This window comes from Malaclemys terrapin, chromosome 1, assembly GCF_027887155.1.
Source record: "Malaclemys terrapin pileata isolate rMalTer1 chromosome 1, rMalTer1.hap1, whole genome shotgun sequence".
Taxonomy (NCBI): Eukaryota; Metazoa; Chordata; order Testudines; family Emydidae; genus Malaclemys; species Malaclemys terrapin.
In genome coordinates, this window is record NC_071505.1 from 136,177,716 (window position 1) to 136,203,405 (window position 25,690).

Consider the following 25,690-nt stretch of genomic DNA (forward strand, 5'->3'; position numbering starts at 1 on the left):
CCCCTGATCTGGGAGTAGACTGGAACCAGTGTCCCAGAGCAGGAAAGGCTCCATATTCTATTCCCAATCCTGCAAGATAGCCAGACACTTTCACCTACTCCTTTCTAATTGAAAACACTCTTCTGCATTTCAAGGCGCTCCTCTAAGATATGGAGGCAATATTCCTTTTTACATGTAACCCTTCTGCCAGGTGGAGCCGGCAGCAATCAGGGCCGGGTTCAATATCTAGGGGTTCCTTTTCAACAATATATCACAAAACTGGCTTGAGCCCCCACCTAGTAAGCTGGGAAAATTACACACCACCCCTGGATGCCTCTGAAAAGCAATACTTCCCCACTTGCAAGCACACAGTCTGATTATAGAAAAGAAACATTTAATGAAAGGAGGGAAGTCACCTGATACTAATTAGTGAAAATGCCAGAAGCAGGAGACACAGCCCAAAATGCATGGGGCAGTGCCTTCTGCCTCGTTCTTGAGTTCTACAACCACAGTTCCTTTTCTGTGCCCCTCTCTGCTCCCTCACCATACCCCACTCACAGTAGCTATCCTTGGTCAGTGAAGACCCAGGGTTCAGAGGTGCATCTGTGAGAGTTCACCTCCCACCCTGGGAAGAAGGTTGAGGCAACTCGCCTGGTCGCTGATTACGCGCAGCCAGACACCAGGGCGGTTAGAGGAGCACAGCAGGGCGCGGTGCGCATCAGAGAAGCTTTGAAAACGAGTTTTGTGACTGGCCAGGCTACTGTGTGAAACTTCTGTTTGTTTCTCCTTGATGAACCCTCCAAACCGCCCCCCCCCCGACCCGGTTCACTCTACTTCCCTGTAAACCAACCACCCCACCCCACCCCACCCTCCCCTCCCCAATTCGAGCACCGCTTGCAGAGGCAATAAAGTCATTGTTTCTTCACATTCATGCATTCTTTATTAGTTCCTCACAGAAGTAGGGGGATAATTGCCAAGGTAGCCTGGGATGGGTGGGGGAGGAGGGAAGGAAAAGGACACACTGCATTTTAAAACTTTAACTCTTATTGAAGGTCAGCCTTCTGATGCTTGGGTGATCATCTGGGGTGGAGTGACTGGGTGGACGGAGGCCCCCCCACTGTGTTCTTGGGCGTCTGGGTGAGGAGGCTATGGAACTTGGGGAGGAGGGCTGTTGGTTAAACAGGGGCTGTAGCGGCGGTCTCTGCTCCTGCTGCCTTTCCTGCAGCTCAGCCATATGCTCGAGCATATCAGTTTGATGCTCCAGCAGACGGAGCATTGACTCTTGCCGTCTGTCTGCAAGCTGACGCCACCTATTGTCTTCAGCCCGCCACTTGCTCTTTTCATCCCGCCATTCAGCCCGCCACCTCTCCTCTCGTTCATATTGTGCTTTTCTCATGTCCGACATTGACTGCCTCCACGCATTCTGCTGTGCTCTATCAGCGTGGGAAGACATCTGCAGCTCCGTGAACATATCGTCCCTCATCCTACGTTTTCTCTTTCTAATGTTCACTAGCCTCTGCGAAGGAGAAACATTTGCAGCTGGTGGAGGAGAAGGGAGAGGTGGTTAAAAAAGACACATTTTAGGGAACAATGGGTACACTCTTTCATTACAAGGTTGCATATTTCGGCTTGCAGGCAGCCATGGTAGGCCACAGTGTTTTGGCTTTTTTAACCTTCTTAACATGCGGGAAAGGTTGCAAACAGCAGCGCATTTCCCATATCAAGGATGAATTGGGTTGTCCATTTAAAATGGGTTTTCAATGTAAAAGGAGGGGCTGCGGTTTCCCGGTTAACATGCGGCACAAACCCAAGTAAACCACCCCCCCACACACACACACACGATTCTCTGGGATGATCACTTCACCCCTCCCCTCCACCGTGTGGTTAACAGCGGGGAACATTTCTGTTCAGAAGAGCAGGAACGGGCGCCTCTGAATGTCCCCTTAATAAAATCACCCCATTTCAACCAGGTGACCGTGAATGATATCACTCTCCTGAGGATAACAAAGAGAGATAAGGAATGGATATTGTCTGCATGCCAGCAAACACCGGGACCATACGCTGTCATGCTTTGTTATGCAATGATTCCAGACTACGTGCTACTGGCCTGGCGTGGTAAAGTGTCCTACCATGGCGGACAGGATAAGGCAGCCCTCCCCAGAAACCTTTTGCAAAGGCTTTGGGAGTACATGAAGGAGAGCTTTCTGGAGATGTCCCTGGAGGATTTCCGCTCCATCCCCATACACGTTAACAGACTTTTCCAGTAGATGTACTGGCCGCGATTGCCAGGGCAAATTAATCATTAAACATGCTTGCTTTTAAACCATGTGTAATGTTTACAAATATTTACAAAGGTACACTCACCAGAGGTCTCCTGTGTGCCCTGAGGGTCTTGGGTGAGTTCGGGGGTTACTGGTTCCAGGTCCAGGGTCACAAACATATCCTGGCTGTTGGGGAAACCGGTTTCTCCGCTTCCTTGCTGCTGTGAGCTACCTACAGTACCTCCATCCTCATCTTCCTCGTTCCCAGAACCGTCTTCCCTGTGTGTTTCTCCAGTGAGAGAGTCATAGCACACGGTTGGGGTAGTGGTGGCTGCACCCCCTAGGATCGCATGCAGCTCTGCGTAGTAGCGGCAAGTTTGCGGCTCTGCCCCAGACCTTCCGTTTGCTTCTCTGGCTTTGTGGTAAGCTTGCCGTAGCTCCTTAATTTTCACGCGGCACTGCTGTGTGTCCCTGTTATGGCCTCGGTCCTTCATGGCCTTGGAGATCTTTTCTAATACTTTGCCATTTCTTTTACTGCTATGGAGTTCAGCTATCACTGCTTCATCTCCCCATATGGCGAGCAGATCCCATACCTCCCGTTCGGTCCATGCTGGAGCTCTTTTGCGATCCTGGGACTCCATCACGGTTACCTGTGCTGATGAGCTCTGCGTGGTCACCTGTGCTCTCCACACTGAGCAAACAGGAAATGAAATTCAAACCTTCGCGGGTCTTTTCCTGTCTACCTGGTCAGTGCATCTGAGTTGAGAGTGCTGTCCAGAGCGGTCACAATGAAGCACTGTGGGATAGCTCCCGGAGGCCAATAACGTCGAATTCCGTCCACACTACCCCAATTCCGACCCGCAAAGGCCGGTTTTATCGCTAATCCCCTCGTCGGAGGTGGTGTAAAGAAACCGGTTTAAAGGACCCTTTAAGTCGAAAGAAAGGGCTTCATCGTGTGGACGTGTCCAGGCTTAATTCGATTTAACGCTGCTAAAGTCGACCTAAACCCGTAGTGTAGACCAGGCCTAAGTCAGTGCAGCCACAAACTGCATCGATCTAGGCAGCATAGAGGTTCATGGGAATTGTAGTTCAGGCTCCATGTACCCCCATTCTCCCTATGAGCAAGAGTCCTTGACCAGATTATAAAAAGAACAGGAGTACTTGTGGCACCTTAGAGACTAACAAATTTATTAAAGCATAAGCTTTCGTGGGCTACAGCCCACTTCTTCGGATGCATACAGAGTGGAACATATATTGAGGAGATATATATACACACATACAGAGAGCATGAACAGGTGGGAGTTGTCTTACCAACTCTGAGAGGCCAATTAAGTAAGAGAAAAAAACTTTTCAAGTGATAATCAAGATAGCTCAGTACAGACAGTTTGATAAGAAGTGTGAGAATACTCACAAGGGGAGATAGATTCAATGTTTGTAACGGCTCAGCCATTCCCAGTCCTTATTCAATCCTGAATTGATTGTATCTAGTTTGCATATCAATTCCAGCTCAGCAGTCTCTCGTTGGAGTCTGTTTTTGAAGTTTTTCTGTTGTAAGATAGCCACCCGCAGGTCTGTCATTGAATGACCAGACAGGTTGAAGTGTTCTCCCACTGGTTTTTGAGTATTTTGATTCCTGATGTCAGATTTGTGTCCATTAATTCTTTTGCGTAGAGACTGTCCGGTTTGGCCAATGTACATGGCAGCAATGCCCCTTTGTCACATGACTGCAGGTGCATTATGAGATATGTAGTCCTGCTGGAAGCCTGATCTGGGGTGGGGAGAATGGGGGCATATGCAACCCAAATTACATCTCTTGCGGCACCATGCACCTTAGGCAGATGTAGTTCAAAGGGGAACTGATTCAAAGCTAAACATTTAGATTCAGTTCAACAACTAAGAAGAAAATGTGTTGTTTTGAGAATATAGAAACATTCCATGTCACTAGAAAAGACTGAAACAAAATATTTTGTCATTTCTGAATCCATACTTTTTTTTCAACTTTTTATTCTGCGAAAAATGTTACTTCTAATGGTCATCCCATTTTCTCTCAGCTCTAATTTAAACCCAGTTCATTTTGTAGACAAAGTCTTTTTAAAAGCATAGTGCAGATGGGACCATTAGTGTGTGAATAATGGGGAATCATAGTAGGAGACAAAGCAGTTATCTTCAGGTAATGCACTGCAGTAGTGGCAATGTAGCGCTTTAGTAAAGACACTACTATGCTGAAGAGAGAACTTCTCCCATCATGTGGTTAATCCACCTCCTCAAGAGGCATTAGCTATGTCGACAGGAGAAGCTCTCTCGTCTATACTGGGGGTTAGGTCAATATGACTACGTCGCTCAGGGGTATAGACCTAGTCAAGGACACATGAAATAAGGTGAAAAGCCAGAGAATCAGATGTAGGGTTTTCTTTCCTCAGAGAGAACACTCCTGGGACAGACATGTTGAGAAAGGGCTGACTAAAGCAACTTATGAAGAGATTTTGAAAGAAGTAAATATGCACAGTTTGGATAAATAATGAATAGCTAGAAGGCACAATAATTCACTACATGCATTTAAAAAGAGTAAATACCCAAGAAGAGGGGACATATTTAGGGGACTTGAACAGATAAAATTAGGAGTAAATGGGCTGAAACCAAGAAAAGGGGAGCGTTTCAGGAAACATTTTCTAACTGTGAAGAGGCTCTCAGACTGTGGAGTAGTTTCCCGAAGGGAAGGGGGTTGGAAGTCCCATTAGCTGAGGCACTTACAACTAGTATTATATAAATCCCTGGAACATGCCATTCAATTCTAGGACAAACCACTTCTCAAAATGCTACGCGTTGTGGCCAGTTGGCACTTCATAGGAGCAGCAGGAATGGAACTTACAGGCTGGTGTTCCAAATTCCCAGGCCTCGATCACTCCATCCAAAGGAGACCCCATTACATGTTAGCCGTATCAGGCCCCGGCACACAGCTGAGTATTTCTGTTTCCATCTTGTAGCAGGCAGAGAGAATCTACAGTCCCACAGTTCATGTTTACAAGTAAGGAAGATCCCGCACTAGTCGCTAACTGGAAAAGGCGAGGGCTATTGGACACAATGGTGCTTAGCAGATTTTTCCCACAGACCCTTCCCCCCGGCTGGCTGCGCAGGGCAGAGCCCTAGCTGGATAGGACACACCTTGGCCTAAGAAGTCCTGGGTGAAGCTGTGATCTGGGGCTGAACAGGGATAAGGGGGTTGGGAACAGAGAGGCCAGGAGCCATTGGTCAGGTTGGTGAATTAATTTATTTGTAATGTTTGTTTCCCTCTTTTTACTGCTGTTTTCTCTGTCGCTCCATCCATCCACCTCAGCCTGCGCAGGGGCTAAGCAGGTGGGACGCGGGAGGCTGGGAACATGACTCCATACCTCATACGTTGCTCTGCTCGGCTCCCACTGTGAGGGGAAAAGGAGCGGGAACAGGAGGGGTTTAGAGAAGAGAATTGCCACGCCTCCCCTAGGCTTGGGCACAGAGCCAAAAACACGCATCCAGGGCTGGGCACGGCTGCTCCACGGCAGGGAGCACAGCACTGCCAGGCCCCTGGAAAGAGGTTCTATGGCCCTGACGTCTCCCCACCAAGGGCAGGGCCATGCCTCATCCAGCGCTGGCTGTGTCAGCCTAGGGTCTGGCTGGAACCATCCCTGCTGTGTCTGACACTGCAGTGCAGCCATGTGGCAGGGAGGCAGCCCAGCTGGGATGGACGTGGGGCCACAAGATACCCGGTGCCATAGACATGCTGAGGCTCAGCTCGGACATTGACTTCGGGAGTGAGGTGCGGATCCGAGGAGCCATTCTCTCCCTGCCCCTTTGTTCCTATGGGACGCAGCGCAGACTGGAGTGAATCCATTTACACAAGAGCCAGCAGTGCCCAGGGGAGGGAAGGGAGCTCCCTGCACTGGGACTGAGCAGCTGCCTGTGGATCAGCACCAGGGGGAATGGAGCCCAGAGAAGCCCCTGGGTGCTGAGATCCTTCCCTGGGCCTCTCAGACCTGCAGAACATGGGCTGGGAAAAGGAGGCTTCTGCTGAGTCCTGCTGCTGGGAGACCCTCCCCTCCTCTGTCTGTCTGGCTCTCCTGTGCTTTGGTTCTTTCATTCACTCTCTGATCCTCCCTGTCACCGATATTTTGGCTCCTCTGATCCTACCCAGAAGCAGGAAGTTCAGACCCAGCTGCTGGGGAAAGGGGGGGGTGCAAGGAGTCTGAGCTTAGAGGACAGGCTGAGCGGCCTCAGGTTCTTATTTGATCTGAGCCGGGACAGCCCATCTCTGAAAACGTCACACAGACAAGTGACCCAGGGAGATGGCAGGGACTTGCTGGCTCTGATTGGGCTGGAGCCTTCGCCCCGCCCCTGGAAGAGCCTCTCATAAACCACTGCAATGACACAGTTTCAATACGGCTCACGAGGAAGAGGCTGCAGCAGGGAGATGTGTAAAGTGAGGGATGAAAGGAGCATCTGTCCCCCGGAATAAGCAAAGACGCCATCAGTGCAGGCAACAAACCCCTGTGCAGGGGGAAAAAGCCACCAGCTCCGACTGCACCGGGGATGCACGCCTGGAGCTGAGCTCTTGCAGTGGGGAGTAGATCCGGGGGTGCTGTGAGCAGGACGAGGGGAGGAAATGGCTCTTCATACGCTACCTTTGCTGCAGGGGGCGCTGTACTCAGCGATGGCAAATTCATCTGGAAGACACAAGGGAAGGGAGATGTGATCAGGGCTGTGTGAGACCCAAGCAGGACTCCTCGCACTTCCAGCAGGCCTTGCGGCAGAGAGCTGGCACTGCACCAGAGATCTCAGGCAGGAGGGGAGGGAGCCCTGTCTCCAGGGGCACTGGGGGAACCTCAGCTGGGCTCCATGGGAGGAAGGCAAAAGTTACCCCAAGGCTACAGCGCAACCGGCATCTCCAGCGGGTCTGTGCCAGGTGCCCTATGTCCGTTTGCACCTCATCTGACACGACCGCCGGGGTTGCTGTTGGGCTCTGGTTTTGTCACCCGATGTCCTAGCTGGGGAGGTGGAGGAGCGAATGTGCCTCCCCCAGGTCACACCCAGAGCTGGGATCTCAGGGCAGTATCTGAACCCAGGAGCCTCCCAGATCCCTTTGGCTCTGACCCACCTGGGTTGGCACCTTCCCTATACAGTGCGGGAGGGGTCTGGGGCTCGTGGTGCGAGCATGAGGCCAGTGGAATATGATCCCTCGCCCATAATCCCGGTGTGCCCCACACTCTCATCTGGGAGAGGGGTGACGCTGCTGAGATGGGCCTGTTGTGTCCAGAGATGAGAGGGGGACGCTGTCTGTGTGGGACAAACCAGTGTCAGGGATGGTGGCGGCAGGGCCATTCAGCTCAGTGGAAGCAGGAGGAGAAGGGAATGGGGTTTGCCCTTTGAACCTGTATGGGCAGTCGCTGAGGAGGCAGTGCTGGTGTGAGTTTCTCAGCTCAGCCCCAGGCCTGTCCCCACCCTCAGGAAGCAGCACAGGAGTGGGGAGGTGGATCATCGGGAGAACGAGGCCAAACACAATCCCGAGCCCAGCGGGTCCCCTGTGGCTCTGACTGTGGCCTCTCCCGTCCCTGTGACAGGCTCATGGGAGCTAACGTCCCCCCAGCCCTGCCCCCACACGCACCCGTCTCGTAGTAATCGTAGACTTTCACCAGTGCCGGCTTCAGGCTCTGCACGGGGAAGTCCTGCTCCACCGCGAAGGAGAAGCTCTGAGTCACTTTGCTCACCTGGGGTCGGGGGGAAACAGATGAGACTCAGGAGGACGCTCTGAGGCACCTCATCCTCTCCTTCCCCATCTGCCCCCCAGGGCTGGCTCCAGGCACCAGCGGAGGAAGCGGTGGGGCGGCACAGGCTAAGGGGCGACATTCCATCCATTCTTGGGGCGGCACAGTCAGAGCAGCTTTTTTTTTTTTTTTTTTGGCTTGGGGTGTCAAAAATGGTAGAGACGGCCCTGCTCCCTCCTGTGTCCCCCCATTACCCCACCCCCATGATCCTGCAGGTCCAGCATCTGCCCCCCTTGGCTGCAAGGCCTGGCAAGGATCAGGCCCTGGGGGAGGAGGAAGAAGCCCTGCCCTCCCCTGCCCCGGGTACGAGCCGCTCTCCCCGGTACCCGTAGGCTCTGTATGTTGGGGGAGCAGGAAGTGCTGAAGAGAAATACTGAGGAGCAGCAGCAGCTGGCGGGGGATACATGGGTTTGTCTTTCCTGGCCCTGGCCTGGGAGATTCCCTCCACTCAGTGCCTCTATCGCAGGTACGATGGGGGTAACTCTCCTTGGCCCATCCCGGCCCCATCTGAGCACTCACCTGCTCCATGTAGAGCAGCACGCGGTTGGTGCTCAGTTCTGTGCGGTGGATGTGGTGATGTCCTTCCAGCTGCCAGTGGCCAAGGGAGAGAAGCAGGATGTAACTGAGCCCCGCTTCGAACCCCCCAGAGCCCTAAGCAATGGGATGCTGGTGCCTTAAAGGAAGGGGTGGTCTCTAGCGTGGCCCTACCCACCTAGTGCACTGAGGTGTGAAATGCCCCAGATTGAGAGCATCCGAATTCCAAAACCTGACCCAGGGACCAGGCCGCCACCACCCACCACGCTGCCCACCATGTGGCACCCTGCCCGCGGCTGCCAGTGGCAGCAAGCCAGGATGGATTGGGAGACAGCTCAGCAGACAGAGGACTTAGAGGAGCACTAGCCTGGACTCCCCAAACTCCAATACCCCTGGTAAGACTAAGGGCCCCAGCTGGCAACAATCAGACACCCTCCCTGCCTCAATGGCACTTGGAGTCACCCTTGTGCATGCCAGAGCCCTCCCACAATCACTGGGTGCAGGGGGTGGTGTTAGGAGGTTCTTGCTTAGAGGTGCTGGCAGCTGTATGGCTGGACCTGGGACCAGCGTCCTGACCAGGCAGTCCATCCCCACGGGTGGGTGCACGGCTCTTTTAGTGAGTCAGCCCTGTGGTGGGCAGGCCCCTATGGGGCTACCTGCCACCGTGGATCATCCGGTTTGGCAAAGAGTGTGGGGGGTGTCGCAGTGTGTGTGTGGGGGTGTTATGTGGGGAAGGCGGGAGGAATATATCCTCAGTGCTTACGGTTGGTTGTTCAAGGAGTGGTGCATTTGGGGCTTGTTTTGAGACTCATTAGGGCTTGTCGTTTTGAAATATCTGGCAACCCTAAGTCACCCTGTGGGACTGGACCTCTATCAAGTGCAGCATCAGCTCAGTGTCTGACCCGTCCCCTGAGGGGAGGGTTGTGGCTGTGGGCACTGCCTTCCCTGTTCTCACAGGCTTCATTAATCTGGTGAGATCTCACCTCAGGGCCCCTGAAGGGGCACCTCCCACCATCTGGGTCTCCCTGAGAAGATGCAGGGCCTGGGGTGCGCTCAGGAGCTGCAGTGTGTGTTTGTGGGGGGAGGGGGAGGGTTCTTGGGCCTGGGGGAGCAGAGAGGGGCACAGGGAGGTGGAGGCTCCTCATTCTTTCCCCCAAGCACCCCATGAGCCCATCCTGACTTCCTCTTACAGGAACGCTGCCCCCTCCAAGGGAGACTGTGAGGTGCCTCCAACCGGGCCTGCTCACCCTGTGCATAACAATTCATCAGGGAGTCACTGAGTAGGAGCTCAGGGGGATGGGATGGGACGGGACGGGGAAGGAGTGGAGGATCAGAGGAGGGTCAGAAAGAAAAGATGGGATCAAAGAGACGGGAGAGAAGGGGGGTCCTCATGCTGGAGAAGGGACTAGGGAGGGGCCAGACTGCAAATGAGGGGTTGGGGTTTGGAGCTAACCTGGGGCCAAATACCACTCAAGTGAGGTTGGAGTCAAAGGGCCCTGGATGGCCACTGCGTGAGGTTGGGGTTGTGGGGAGCTGGATTCCGCTGGGGTGTGGGGCAGATACCCCTGGGGAGCTGCCGCCCATACACAGAAGGGCCGTTACCTTCCTCACTGATGTCTTCACAGGGATGAATCCTGACAGCATCTTAACGTCAACGATGACCATGTTGGAGACGGGGCGTTTCCCTGTGTAACTGAGAGACCAAGCGGGAAATGAAACAAGGTTTCATACATCTCAGAAAAGAGCTGATGCACCTCAACCCTGACCTGCAGCATCTCCCACCCTCAGTGGCCCCCTGTCCTGCCACTACCTTTCACTGCTGCCCTGCAGCCCCTGCTATTCCAGTCCTGGGCTCCCCACACAGCCCTGCCAATGCCCCTCAGTCCTGCCCTGGAGCAGTGTAAGTTTGCTGAAAGTCCCTCAAGCACAGGGCTTCCCATCCAATAAGGGGTTTAGTTAAAATATGCCCATCATTGGTGGGGGCAGGAGGAGGGAGCAATTGAAATCGGGATTTAAATAACTTGATTTTTTAAAAATATAATTGATTTATGTGTGATTCAGGTTTTGAAAATCAGTGTAAAGGTTTGTGCAATTAAAACTTTAGATTACAGTGTGCGCTGAACTAACTTATAAAACCGGTGTTTCTAAATGCTACTACTGCTCGAGGATCCTATTAGAATTTTACAAAACTTCTGCACACAAAAACCAAAATATTGGAAGTGAAGGTACTGTTTCTGCAAACTTTTTAGCAGGTACCTAGTTCCAGTCAAATGAACAGAGGCACAGGTGAGGAAACTGGCGCACGTGCAGAAGTGTTTGCAACATCAGGGGCTAAAACTGTATTATTACTAAAAACATCGGTTTTACTGGGATAAAATTTCTGTCACTTCAGATCCAAACTGGTTTAGTGTTAGCACTGGGACGTTATTTCCATACACTAGCAAAGCAATTGTGAGCTTTTTTATATACACACTGCTAAGCCCATATTTTGGCAGCTAAGGGTGGGTTTTATAAAAGCACCGAAGTGATCTAGGAGCACGAGTCTGATTGAACTCAGACTGCAAATCCTGCTGAAGGAGAATGGTCAAGTCAAAGCATTCAGCTGCTGTGACTGGGGGCAGTTCGCTCTGTGGGAGGGTGGTGGTGTTTGCAGATAGAGGACGGGCTACTGGCCAGGCAGTTTTGTGTCTGAGTTTGTTTCTCTCACACAAAGGATGTTACTGAAGCTCTTAGAGTAACAAGACAAAACAATCACTTTAACAATTTGGGGGGGGGAGAAGAGCTGATAACACAGAAATACAAAATCTGATTGACATTGAAAAGAGCACTTGCAATTAACAAAATACCACGATTTAATGTAAAAATCCATTTTTAATTTTTAGAAAAATATTGATTTATATCTACTTTTCTGGGATCTCCCCTCACCCCTGGAGGCTCTTGGAATGACGTGTCCCCAACCCTAAGGCTGCTCCAGAAGGCCTGGCCCTGCGTGGGGGAGTTACCTGATGTTTATGGAGATGTCAAAGGTCCTCTGGGCCCTGGGGCTGTCACATGTCTTGGGGACTGTGTGCACCTCCAGAGCGAATGGCGCCTCGCCTGGCTTGGGGAGCACGTTGTACCTCAGGCTGGTCTGAAACAGAATACACATTTCTCTGTGTGTCTCCATCTCCTTCCCTCCGCTCAGTTTAATTCTTTCCTTTATCTCTTCTCTCTCTCTCCCCATTCCCCAACTCTCTCTGTCAACTCCCTCTCCTCCTCACACCTCTTTCCTATTTTCTCCTCCCCCATCTCTTCCTCTCTTTTCCTTCCCTCCCTACCCAGCCCGCCCACCCTGCCATCTCCATGGGAATGAGATGGGCTCCCCTCAGCAGCAGCCTCTCCTTCTCCCCGTGTCCCAGGGCCCTCACCTGCACGTAGACACATCCTTCTCCTGTCACCCCCGTGCTGTAGTCCCCTGGCACCTCTGGCAGTGCCACACGCTGGAGCAGCAGACGGTTCGTATGATCCACCTGGAACTGGGCCTGGAAATTCCCTGTGGATTGCAGGGTCACTGTGGACGCTCCTCCACTCTTGGCATAGGTGGAAGCTCCGTATCGGGACAGGGCCTGGAGCGCCACCACTGTGTCCTGCCAGACAAGAGATGGGCCCAGGCACCCAAGGGGATAAATTAGCCATTTCCATGAGCTTGGAGTCCCCATCCCGACAGCTCCTCCAACACACCAATGCCCTGCTCAGGTGGAGAAGAGAGACAGAAAGGTCGGCTTTTCCCATTTTCAGCCATTCTCTCCCCATCACCAGCACACGCCATGCTCCCTATTCCCTTGGGCCCAGATCCACCAAGGTATTTAGGCACCTCTCTCCCATTGAAAGCAGCCAGGTGTCTAAATACCTTTGGGAACTTTGGGGATCTGGTATTTCTGACACTCCACTGAAAGGAGCTGGGGGAAGATACCACCCACCCTCCCATGAAGACACCTGCCCGAAGGGGCAGCTCAGGACAGACAGACCAAGTGAAATGGGAGCTGCCTGTGGCTCAGAGAGGACCATGGCGAGGCAGCCAGGAGGCTCAGTAATGGAGTATGAGAAAGTCTTTCAGCCCTGTGGGTATCAAGCCAACCAGGGAAATGGTGGAACATGGGGCCAATGATTGGTCCTGTCTAGAGAGGTCACTCCTGGAGGTTCCAGCCTCCAAGCACCAGCATGGCCTGCGCCTGCTCAAAGGGGGAGATGGCACCTCCTGTTTGGTCATCACTCAGGATGGCGCTTCCCCCTGGGTGTGTCTGGAAGTGACTGGCTGCTGCTGCTTCTCTGGGGAGGCCTCAGCTCCCGAGCTGAATTGGCCTGGCTGGATAAGGTCAGTGGTGGGGGCAGCTGGGGATGCTCTGGGCGAATCTTCTGCCCTCCGTACACAGGAGCATCACTTTTCCAGTCTCTCGCCTCATTAGCCTGCCGGAGCCTGTGGGGATTGGATGTCACTATGCTCCATGCTGTGACTATCCCATGATCTAAACTGTACAATGAGGGGACTGCCCCCTCCCCAGGGCAGCCTCCCCCATCCACCAGGTTGCTTGTCTGTCTCCTGCCCTCTCCTGTCTGCCTCTCCCTCCTGCCCTGGGTGTCTGAGGCTGGGGAGGAGAACCACTCACCTGGGTGGAGGAGAAGCCCCCGTTGGGATTCTGCTGCTTGCTGATCCACTTTGCAATTTGAGATGCTAATGACAGGTCGTCTTGGGATGGCCACGGCTGAGTGGTGAGATAAGCGAGGAGCACGTAGGACGTCATCTCCACCTCGGCGGAAGGAGCACGGGGGTGAAAGAAGGGGAGATCGGCTTTCGGCTCCTTCCCAGGCCTCTGCCAGTGAATGGAGCCATCTGCCGTGGGAGAAAGGAGAGGGAGGGTAGGAGAGAAGGAAATACAGATGCTTAGTACATGCCATTTCTAAGGGGTTATTGACCTTCTGCTGCTGCGGGTGGGAGAACAGAACCCCCTGTGCTCGTTTGGCATATTGACATGAGACGTGAAAGGATTAAATAGTCCCTCACTTGCTGGTCTAGTGGATTTATACAAATCTTGTGGTACGAACACTCAGTGACTAATCAGGCTGCCACCTCTGTGCCTACATCCCCTTTATCTTAGCACATCCCAGGAATGGACAGTAGCAGCCTTTATTGGGCTCTTTGATTCAAAAAGTGTGAGGTCGCTAAGTGGCCCCAGGCGCTCAAGGCCAAAGGGTTACAGCAGTGACGGTCACACCCCACTCTAGCAGGGTGAAGAACCCATAAGTCCTTGTCTTACCAGCACAGTCCCAGTTCTTCCTGGGATTTCCTGGGACACCAGGACCTTAATTTGGGCCCCCCGGAATGATCTGTTTTTTCATTTTATCAGTCCAAACATCAGGCTTCTCCTCTTTGTTTGTCTGTTGCTATAGGGAGCAGACGTCACTCTGTGATGACCAGGGGCCATCGCTCCCATGGAACGAGTGTTCAGAGCGAGGAGCAGTGCTTGGAGTGAGGAATGGAGCGGAGCCAGCGAAGACACCGGCAGAGCTGTGCTATTGCTCAGTGGGAATAGTACTATTTGGTCAGGGTTTCACGATATGCTCACTCACAGCACTGAGGTGTGGGGGGGTGGGACCCCCAGATACACCTGTGTCACTGCAAAGTCAGGCCCAGCTCTCATTTTTTAAAAGTTCCCTTTGTCTTTATATGAATATTTCAGCACCTTAAAAAAAGCAACAATCAAACCATCCCCACAGGAACTTGCCCTAGGGAAAGGGGACCCGGCCCCAACTCTCTCCTCCCTGGTAATACCCCCTATGTCTGGGGAGCTGTAAGGCATCTCCCAGTGTCCTAAAATGTGCCCCCTTGATGCTTCTCTCCATGTAATGCCCCTTGGACCAAACCATCCTCTGCCTCGCCTGCTGCCCCCTGAGCTGCTCTCGGTGCTGGCCCACCCCTGGGCTGCTGTAGCCACCAGAGCCTGGGGCGGGGGGAGAGGAAGCTAGATGCCACTGAGCTGCTTCCTCCCCCTGCAACAGGCTGCCTCCTCAAAATGGGCGACAGTCCTGGGGGGACGGGACGGGGGGACAGGAATCCTCCTGAGGCAAAGGGGGAGAGGAGGGTAGAGACGGTCTGGACCCAAAGGAGCGGGGAGAGGGAGGGAGAAACCAGGGGAGAAGGAAAGAAAAACCTTGGGTGAGAGATCCTAGGGAGGAGGGCAGGAAAGGGAGGGAGAGAACCTGCACACATGGTTGGGGAGGAGGGGAGAGACACTCAAGAAGGGTGGAAGGGAGAAAAGACGCTTCTAAGACCTGGCCAACACACAGATTTTGTGCCACTACAACTATTTTGGTTAGGGCTGTAACTTTTCTACTGGTACCTCTAGTCTGGGCACAGTTATACCAGAAGAAAGGTTCCTCATGTAAGCAGAGTCAGAAGGAGCTCTACCCTGACACCTGGTGGTGAACTGTGGAAAAGGACTTCAGGGGCTGACCTCCTTTGCATGGGCACAGCCACCCCTCCTAGCATGATGGGGCTGCTTGCCCAAATGGTCACTTTGACTGCTGTGGGATCCCCAGTCTCTTTGTTATTGGGGCAGGACTAATAAAGTGTTATTATCCTGGTTATGTGAATCAAGGACAGTAGAACTGTACTTGGCATTTTATGATGGAGGGACGAGACTCCCAAAAATGTAACCCTTCTGCCCGTCAGAGTTGGCAGCAACAAGGGCCGGGTTCAGTATCTAGGGGTTCCTTTTCAATAACTCAACGTAAAACCGGCTCAATCCCCCACCCAGTGACAATTACGTACCACGCCCCTGGGCGCCTCTAAGAGGCAATACTTCCCCTCTCGCAAGCACAGAGTCTGAGTGAAGCAAAAGCCTTTTAATAAAGGAGGGAAACAATGCGGCATAATGTTGGGGAAACACCACAAACAAGATTCATAACACAAACAATGAGCAAAAAACCCACCCCCAAGTAAGTTTGTTAGTGTCCTTTTCCCCTCAGGGTCTTAAATCCAGAAACCCAACAGTCACGCCACCCACAGTTTCTGTCCTTGGTCAGTGCAGCCCCAGAGTGGTTCTTGAGTCCAGCAACCAAAAAGTCACCCCGGCCAATGGGATCCCCCTGTGATGATGCACACAGGTTACTGGACAGTGGAGACATACAGGTGAAGGGTGTCCTAAGCACCTTGGACTTTCCACTGTTAGAACCAGAGATGCAGGGGCCTGTGCCAGTAGCTGAGGTACCCTTAGTTTAGTTTAGTTTAATGGAGATATCCCATCTCCTAGAACTGGAAGGGACCTTGAAAGGTCATCGAGTCCAGCCCCCTGCCTTCACTAGCAGGACCAAGTACTGATTTTGCCCCAGATTCTCAAGTGGCCCCCTCAAGGATTGAACTCACAACCCTGGGTGCCCCCCCCCCAAAGGAAACCTCTCCATCCATTGCTCAAGAAGATGGTGTTGCAGTGGAGAGGGACAGTATGCCTGTGATTTTGTGGGCAGGGAAGAAGGGAGTATGTGAGAGCTTTTGGTGTGGGAGGCAGGAGAGAGATTTGGAGACTTGGGGGGAAGGAGAAACCAGTTATTTCACAGTATAGAAAAGGGGAAAACAGACTGAAACAAACAGAGGAAAAGCTAACAAGCTCCAGAGTAGAGAAAGGGGGCAAATGGAGGGAAGGCAGGGACAAGGGAAAGGGCAAACGCAAGGGAGACAAATGCAAAGGGATTGTTGACATTTTACCTAATAGGTAGGCTGGATACTGAAGGATACAATCAATGACCAGTTTAAAAGGGCAGGGATACAACATGCTGTGAGGTCAGAAATGTGCCGGGGCCCGGCTCTGGCTGCCTGGGATGCCTCTCTCTCAATCTTGTTTCTTCAAGTCAAATAACCTTCTCCCACCTGGTCCTGGTCCCTCCTAATTTTCCTCTCCTGTGGTTTCCCCTCTGAGCACCTGTATATGATTCTCAATACATGGTCACTTTACAAGTGGGGGATGTAGGGCCAGTGGGCTGGGATGCAGGAGAAGGGCCCGTCGGGAACTCTCACCCTCTTTCACAGCTTCCTTGTCAATCTAGTCCAGCAGTGCCCTGCGCTTCTCCTCCTTCCCCGCCAAGGCGAAGGCGTAGGCCAGTAGCGCCCTGATGTACACATGGTTTCCTCCCTGCTCTGTGGCCGTCTCCAGACAGAACAGAGCATTACGGACCACAGAGTGCTGTATGGGGAGAGAGACATGGGCTGATAGAGGGAGGGGAGAGGTCGCCCACTGCAATCCCACAGTGCAACATTCCCTTTAGCAGAGACTGTCTGGCAGCACTTTTCATCCAAGGGCCCAATGATGGGAAGCCCGCCTGGCTTTTACACAGTCAGCACATTCTCCACAGCCCCAGCTGTTCCTGCTACTTGCTACCTTGTCCCACGTGCTGAGTGAACATTTCCCACAAGCACAGCGAAAGCTACGTAGCAACATTTCCCCACAAGATAGCGCTGCTGAAAGCGGCACAGAGGGCACTGGGATGCCTACCCACAATGCACCACCCTTTTGGCAATCTGGCCTGATACTAGGTGAACACAACCGCTGGCACAACTGGCCCAGTGTCAACTCACTGCACCAGTAGTGTCTTTTCGGTTGCTCGCTGATGATAAAACTTTTAACAGTGCGATTTCTGGGTGTGGAGCAGACCTAACTGAAGGAGAACAGAAATCAGCCCTTGATGGGGACCCATTTGGCTGGTGCCAACTGCCAAGGGGTTAAGTGTTATTTACCCAAGTGTTAAATATCTGTAAAACGCTAAGCTGTAGGCTTGTAAGAGAGGATCAAGCAAACGCCGCCTCAAAAGTTTTTAAATAAAGATCATATAAAAGGATTAGAGATGAGACAGAACCAGCGTCCTGGACTGGAAGGGAAGCTGCAGGGAAATTCTAGTTCCAGATTTGGACCTCAATTTAAAGTCTTTTCTGACTGGATTTCCCCCTTTTTTAAAGGCTTCTCTCTCGGGATGGGAGGCTGCTGACTGGGGGGTCCCCAGTTCTGTCTGTGGCTTGAGGGGTTACAGGTACGTACAGTGACGGGCAGAGGAATCTCCAGCAGCGCGATGGTGATGTAGGCAGACAGCGTGACCTCATCGTCCACCCCGCCCTGCAGGGAACCACAGAGAGAGACATTAACCCTGAAACCCCGCCCACTGGCCCCTCCTCCCAGGAGCGTTCTACATCCCTGTTCTTCCCACACTATGGTAGCTTCCAGGTATCTGCCCCTCTTCTTTCCCCTACCCATGGTCGCTCCATGTACAGTATGGTTCTCCCCCACTCTTGCCTCCCTTGGTAGATCCCATCTCCCCCATTTCCAAGCCCCCTGCCCCAGCCCCATGTGCTGCAGTGGCTGAGCTGTTCCCATGCACAGTTGCAGGCTTTCTCCGTGTCACTGGAGTCCTGTATGGGTCCCATGAGGCCCATGGGAAGCCAGCTGGATGGATACGTTACCTTTATGGCATTGTTCAGGAGCGTCCCGGAGCTGCGGAAGCAGCCGTTTTCCTTCTGCTTGCCAACGAGCCAGGCCAGGGCGTCCTGGATGTGCTTCTCCTCGATGAAGATGTGAGAGCGGGCCTGCGCGAAGGACTTGAGGACGAAGGCCGTCAGCCTGCGACAGAGAGCGGACAGCAGTGAGAGCTCCCTCCCATGCCCTGTGCTTGCTGGAGGGGACGGGGTCCTGGGGCATCGCCAGCCTGAGGGGAAGCAGCAGGGGCCAGAGAGCTGGTGGCCATGGGCCAGGGAACCATTATCTCATTCAGCCACCTACTGACATGCAGCAGAGCCTGGGGGCAAAACCCAGCAGTTGTCTGACAGGCCACAGCAAAACTGCCCGTTTTAGGACAGGAAGTGAGCCAGCTTCCTGCATTGGTTTCAAACGGCCAGGGCACAGTTTAGGGGGTAGAAGGTGGTTGTCCAGAACCCTTGGGAGAACAGTCCTCAGCATCTTCAGTGACCAGGAATGGCCAGGACACTGGCTCTGCACTTTCTTATTATAAAAACAGCAGCATAGCACCCCCTAGCATCAGACTGGGGTCAGCATTCAGAGGGAGAATGCCCCTTACTGAGCAACCCGCCCCGCTCCCTGCAGCACAGCGCCCCCTAGCACCACACCATAGAGTCAGTAGCGGCAGAGAGAAGAGCAACCCCTACAGAGTTGCCCACCCACCACTCCCTGCAGAACCTGTTTCTTCACCCAGCAAGGCATGCACTAAGCATTGAGGGGCTGTGATGGCTCCACCCTGAGTTAACAGCCACCTCATTATCCTGAGGGCAGTGGTGGCCAAATTTTCCATCGGAGGGTCAAACACATAATTTCAGAAAGGACAAGTATCCACAATCAGGACTTCTGGGTGGATTCTCTACCCTGTTCGGACCCCTGCACCCTGCTCAGGTACCACAAAGGGAGCTGAAACTACCAGCAAGTCACCCAGCAGGGGAATCTTTGGCCGGCACTTTTATGTCACCCTCCATATAGCCCCTGGTACAGAAAGTGAGTGGCTAGAGTGTGCTGTGTTCTGGACACACCGAGCTGATGTATGGTCCTCAGGGGACTGTGACCACCTGGAGCAAGTTAGAACAGGCCCCAGGCTGCTCTAACCTGAGATGAGCAGGGAATCAGGGGGGCTGTAAATGGTTATTAATCCAAAATTGCAGGCCTCTAGCATATGAACTAAAGGAGATCTCCCTTCCCTACCACCTCCCATAGTTGCCTTATCCCACATCATCAGCTCTAGAGCTCCTCCCCTCTCCTCCGCCCCTTCATGATCAGCACCTGTTAACAATGGGCAAGCTCCAGGTTATAACAAGAGAAGGGAAAGAATTCAGCAGCACTGAAATCTTACCAGGTGTTCCCTGATTGCCCATAACGTGGCCCAAAAGTGCTGTAGGAGCCGTCCCAGTGTTTGTAATTCAGCTGTGTCTGGTAACCTGAAAGGGAGAATTAAATTGGGTTTTACTGCAATAAAGTCCAGGTGTAGACGTCAGCCAGGAAAAGAGAATTTTCAGCCCTGTCTACACACAAACATCCTGCTTTAATTGTACCAGTAGCATTAAAATGCTGTGAATCCCCCAGTGTGGATGTAGTTAGGATAGTATAAAAGTGCTAATACCAGTACAGCTTGTTCCCAGATGGGAAGGGAGTAGAACTGCATCCACACTAGGGGTTGAACTGATTAAATTATTTTGGTAAAATATCACCTCCTAACTGAAAGTTACACTGGTACAAAGCTGGGTTTAGATCAAGCCTTAGACGCAGAAGCAGGTCCTATGTAGAGTACACAAGTCAGGCAGGCCTCCCATTCCTAGAAACAGCCTCAGTGTCTCAGCAGAGAGGCCTGGGTCTTCTGTTAGGCATTAAAAGAAAGTACAGGCAACAGAGTTATGATGTGCATCTACTAGCCACCTATACCAGGTTCAAGGATCCCTTTGCAGCACTTAAAATAAATAGGAAGGCTGTCTCTGAAAGATTGCTAACCCTCATTAAAAACAAAGTGGAGCAGAAATGGAGAATGAGGAATAATCAAAGGTGTGACCCAAACTGGGGCTGTTTTGAAAAGTGACTATGTGGAAAAGGCCCCTTGTCACTCAGCAGCTCTGCCCCGTGTGTGTTCAGAGTCATGGCTACTGGCTTTACTGGCAAAGGTCATGTCCACATTAGGAATAAAGGAGCATTACCAACATTGCTAGCTAACACGTGTTTCAATCCTAACACAGACAAGGCACTTGTAGTTTCACACATGTTAGCTGGTTGAGTTAACCTTAGCGAGGAGCCTAGAGTTTACCATGATCAACTAACATGTATTAAAACTACAAGTCGGCTAAATGTGTCACAAATAGACACATCTCCCCTAGTGAAAACAAGCTTAAACCCAGGTTTTGCTCCATTTACTGCTGCCAGACCTGCAGAACCAACCCAGCTCTTCTCCGCCTTGCAGGTCATCAGCAGAAATGCACCCAGTGAACCCAGTGCAGTGCAGCACCCAGGCTGTCATTCATCCACATGGACCCACCTTCTCGCATCGAGCACTTCCAGAGACTAGAGTTTCTACGTTCCTAGATGTCACCCTAGATCTAAGCATGCTACCATGCTATGGCACCCCCTGTTGGGAAGTGATCTATTGTAACACCAACCATTAATGAAGTAACTACTCAGAGTAGCTCCTGGGAAAGGGAACCTCTGACCTCTGGTGCAGGATTGGCGCGGAGGGGGTGTCAGAGGCCCTGGTTCAAAGGTGAATGATGAGGGGTCAGTTGTGACAGTGCTGCCAATACACTGGTGGCTAGGAAGGCCTATAGGCCATCTAGGGAGCCGAGTCTGGTTTGCTGGGTAAGAGTGAATTACCACTGGGCTCACACACTGGAGAGCAATGGGATGACAGGGCTGAGAAGATACAAGTGCGTTCCCCCTCCCCCCTAAAAGGCAGGTGGTCCCCTCAGTCTGTCCATCCTTCCCATTTGGAGCATTATCTGAGCAAGGCACACACAAAAAGCTCCCAGCACAAGCTTGGAAGGGAGCAAGTGAAGAAACAAAAGCCCCGTCCCTGCTCACCGCTGACTAAGTATCCAATGGCCTTGGATTTGGTCTCCTCGCTCAGCTGCCCCGTCTTATTCAGATAGTCCAGGACGTAGATGTTGGGGGCAAACAGGACCATGTTCTGCTCCCCACAGCCGAAGGGCATCTGGAGGAGCTGCTGCAGGTTCTGCATGGCTGTGCCCAGGATATCGCCTGGGGATGGAGACACAGGGAGTCAGTGTGGCCCAGAGCCGGCCTGCGGAGGCAGAGTGCACCACAGAGAAAGGATGCCAGTGTGAGGTATCCATAACAGGCTTGTGAGATCACAGGCAATAAGAGGGAAAGAGAGAGACACACAACACAGAGAAAGAAGACAGAGAAATATGCTCTGAGAGAGAAGGGACACATGAAAGGCAAAGTGAAGGGCGTGCTGCTGGAAGGACAGATGGGAGCACTAGGCTGGACGAATAGCTAGAGACGTGGGCCCAGAGGCAGAGGTGGGGGGAAGGAGAGAGAAAAAGGGGTGAAGTGCTAGATAGAGACTACAGCAGTGGGTAGCTGGGGGATAAATGGAGGGGCTGTGACGGGTGCACAACGGGGTGAGGAGTGGAACGGGTGGAAAGACCAGTACCCCATCAGGCACGGGGAAGGGACGGCAGCAGCATGCACAGCCAGGCTCTTCGAACTGCCTCACTTACCCAGCACTGAGAAATAGGCTCTGGCCGAGCCCTGCACCACGTTTTCTGGGAACTTCAGGGACATTGGCTGCGGCGCTGTCTTTCCTGGGGAAAAGTGACATAGATGGGATTGTAGTAAAATCCCCCCGTGTAGCAGTGACCAGGCCCCAGCACAGGAGCTAGGACACTGCCCCTGCTGCTGTCTTTCCCCTGGCACTGCACTGGGGCTCCCTGCCTTTAGCAGCTCCATTCCTCCATCGCTTTATAGTGAACCCCCCACGCATCCCCAACTCCCCTCTCAGCCGTGGATCCCCTCACTCGCCATCCCAGCCCTTCACATGGAGCGAGGGGCCACCCGCTGGTGAGACAAGGGAACTGCAGTCTCCAGCTCTTTCTCTGGCACCTTCCAGTTTGTAATTTCACTCCATGGAATCAGAGAGTGAGAGAAGGGGAAAGCCCCATTAAATAAATGAAAAAAGAGGACCCTCCACGGGCCCTGGCAGCGGGGGCTGGCCGAAGCCAGTAGCGCTGGCTCGGGCAGCTCGGCTCTTAAAGTCTGAGAGGGGAGGAGCGGAGCAGAGCAGCCGTGGGAGGGGAAGTGCCCGGACGGCATTTTCCCGGACATGTTTGGCTTTTCGGCAATTCCCCCCTGGACGGGGGTTTGATTGCCGAAAAGCAGGATATGTCCGGGAAAAACCGGACGTATGGTAACCCTACATTAAATCCCATCTAGCCCATCCCCCCAGGACCCGGGCCAGGAAACCTATGCTTCCAGCCCTTCCCATGGGGGCCATTCCAGCCCTTCAGTGTTAGGAAACCTTTCCTTGTTATCCAGCTGGAGGTGTCCCACTTTCTTCAGTTCCAGATTACTGCTTCTAGTTAGCTCTTCCCCTCGGACATCTGGGGTTTCCACCCTTCCCTTTGCAGAGGCAGGTCAGGAGGGGTGGGGTTCTTACCAGCTGCACAGAGCAGGAAGTTGTAGGTCGTTTCCTTCTCATACCCTTCAGGCTTCGGGTTGGGGAGGAACAGGGAAGGGGAAGGAAAATGAGAAAGGTGAGAACCTGCAGAGACACTGAGCACCTGGTTTCAGAAACATCTGGCCAGGGGTGATGGGGAGAAGGGACAATGCTGGGGAGAAGAAATAAAAAGAAAGAAAGAGACTTGCAAATTCTCATGTAATAATAATTCTCATGAAGCCAGCAGCTAATAGTTGGAAATCGGCTACTAACAAGTTATTGCCTCCTCACTCCCCAGGGGAGGATATTGCAGTGTTCTACCACGGGTGATTAGTTGCTGCTAGCACACCGTAAAACGTGGACTTTCCTTGTGTAAGCGGGAGAATGGTTCCGCTATTGTGGGGAACTTTCCTGGCTTCTGCACTACCCCGGTGAAGTGGGCTACTGAAAGGATCTGAGTCCTCGCTTCCACTTCCTTTACCTAGAGGCCTCCCTGCCCTTGAGGACTCCCCTTCCACTCTCCTGTCTGGCAGATTCCTCGTAAACCCTGACAAGGCTGGGCCCAGAATTTCTGGGGGGCTCGACCCCCAACCCTGCTGTGGTCACCCAGGACAGGGGCTAGGGTGTCCCCACTCCGGGGTACTCTCTTTGCACTGGGCACCTCCCTGACCCACTGATCATTTCATACAATTTAAAGCAAATACAAGTTGTTTAATTAACAATTAATTTTAAAAAAGAATAAGGAAAAATGGGAAAGGTTGAAGGAAACATCACCCCGCTCTGTGGCAGGGAACATCACAAACAGTGTCTCTGGAACGTCAGGGCAGGTCACAGTCTGTTCCTTGTAGGTCCCAGGCTCCTTCTCAGGCCCTGGCTGTGCTGCAGAGATGCTGCGGGTTGGACACTTGCTCTGGCGGTGGCCACACGCTCTCAGGCTCTAGGTGGCAGGACCCTTTTTCCCAGCGTTGCTCCCGCCCTGACAGGGTTACGATCCCCCTCCAAGTCTGGCCTGCAGAGCCTCTTGGCTGAGGCGTCTCCCTGTGCTGGGCCCACTGCCCAGGGTTCCCCTCCTCTCCCCAGCTGCTCACCGCACCCAGCTCCGGACGGCTCCAGCCCCAGCTCCGGCTTCACACTGCCTCAGCGCTGCTGCTGCTGCTCTGCCTTCAGCTCCCTGGGCTGCTTCTCTGGCCTCTCTGACTCTGGTTGCTACAGCTCTGCCCCAGAACAGGTCTGCTCTGCAGGCTGCTTCTGTGACTCTGCTTCCAGCTCTGACCTGCTCCCTGGCTGCTTGTCTGGCCCCTCTGGCTCTGGTTGCTGCAGGTCTGCTCTCTCTGGGCTGTGCTCTGGCTTTGGGGCTGCAGCTCTGCTCCCAGCAGCTTAGCTCGGGCCCCTGCTCTCTCCTTAGCTCAGCCCCACTCTGTCTGACCCAAGCCATTCCAGTTCACACAGAGGACGGGACCCCCTTGGCCTCCTGACTCTCTGATTAGCCTGCCCACCCTGTCAATCAGGCTGATCTGGAGCATTGGCCTCTCCCCATTGTTCCTGGGGACTGTCAGTCTCAGGCTCCTGATTTCCCATCGACACTTCCCCTTTCAGTGCTGGGAGCTAGCAACTAAAACACCCCCACTGAATGTTAGTAAGGGGGCAGCAGTCCCCTTACACTTGTTACACAGAGAGAACTTCCAGCTTTACACCATGTGCTGGTGCTGATAATATGCTGTGATGCTAATGAAGGGATGTAGGGGCTCGATCCTGCCAAGTGTTTAACTTTAAGGCTGTCTGAGGTCAATGGGACAAGTCATGTGCCTAAAGTAAAGCAAGCTTTGCTGGGTCAGGGCCAAAGCGCTCAGTGCCCTGAAATGACATATTGTAGTGACTGCAGGGCCACCTAGAAATTCACCATTACACACTGTGGCCAATTAGTCCTGTAGGGCTACAGTAGGGATAGAACTCAGCTCCTCCTGCTCCAAAGGCCCAGACCCCCATGGCTTGAGCTAAAGAAGAAGCCCTGTTATTTATTGAGATGACCAAAACAATTTTGACTAAAACTCAGGAACTAAATGTGAAAAAAAAGGGTTTAGTCAAAACAACTTTTGTTTTTGGAACACACCCCTCCCCCGCAATTTTTTATTCTGAGAATAGTAGGTTTCCCCCCTTTTTATAATTGTTTTCCAACTTTTGCCAGGTGGAAACCAGTAGCCAAGTGTGAAAAGGGGCTTTCCCTCACTTTCTCACACTTTTAAAAAACCTTTACCTCTCTTTCTTCAGTCGGAAAAGGTAAAAAGTTTTAAAAAGTGTGTGTGTATGGCAGGCAGGACGGGGGAGAATCCAAAAGTTGACACCGCCCCCCCCCCACACACACACACTAAAACAACATTTGAGGTTAATAGGAACGTTTTTTGTTTTGTTTCCAAATGTCTTTTCAAAATTAATCTCAGTGACAAATCTGCTGTTGAGTTTAGTTTTGAAATCCAAATGCAGTGATCAAAGATTTGTTAAAGTTTTTTTTTATGATGAAAAATTCACTGGGGAAAAAAAATCCTGTTTTCCAACCAGCTCTAACTCTTTGTTAGCCTAGCGCACACAGATGAGCATTTCTGATTCAGTGGTGCACTAGTCAGTTCTTTAAAATAACAGGGCAAGACCAGCACACCCCCTACATTCCATAAAGGTGCCACTAGGCCAGGAGTTACTCTATGTTTTTTGCCGCCCCAAGCACGGCAGTCAGGCGGCCTTCGGCAGCACGCCTGTGGGCGGTCCGCTGGTCACGTGGATTCGGCAGCATTTCTGCGGGTGATCTGCTGGTCCCGCACCTTCGGCGTCTCCGCCGCCAAATTGCCACCGAAGCCACGGGACTGATGGACCTCCCACAGGCATGCCGCCGAAGGCTGCCTAACTGCCGCCCTCACGGCGACCGGCATGCCGCCCCCCACAGCTTGCCGC

General features: G+C 52.7%; 1 pseudogene; it reads right to left on the minus strand.

Annotated features, from left to right (window-relative positions):
* Positions 1-5,489: 5,489 nt before the first annotated feature.
* LOC128843411 (alpha-2-macroglobulin-like) overlaps positions 5,490-25,690 on the minus strand; it is a 60,660-nt pseudogene continuing 40,459 nt past the window's right edge.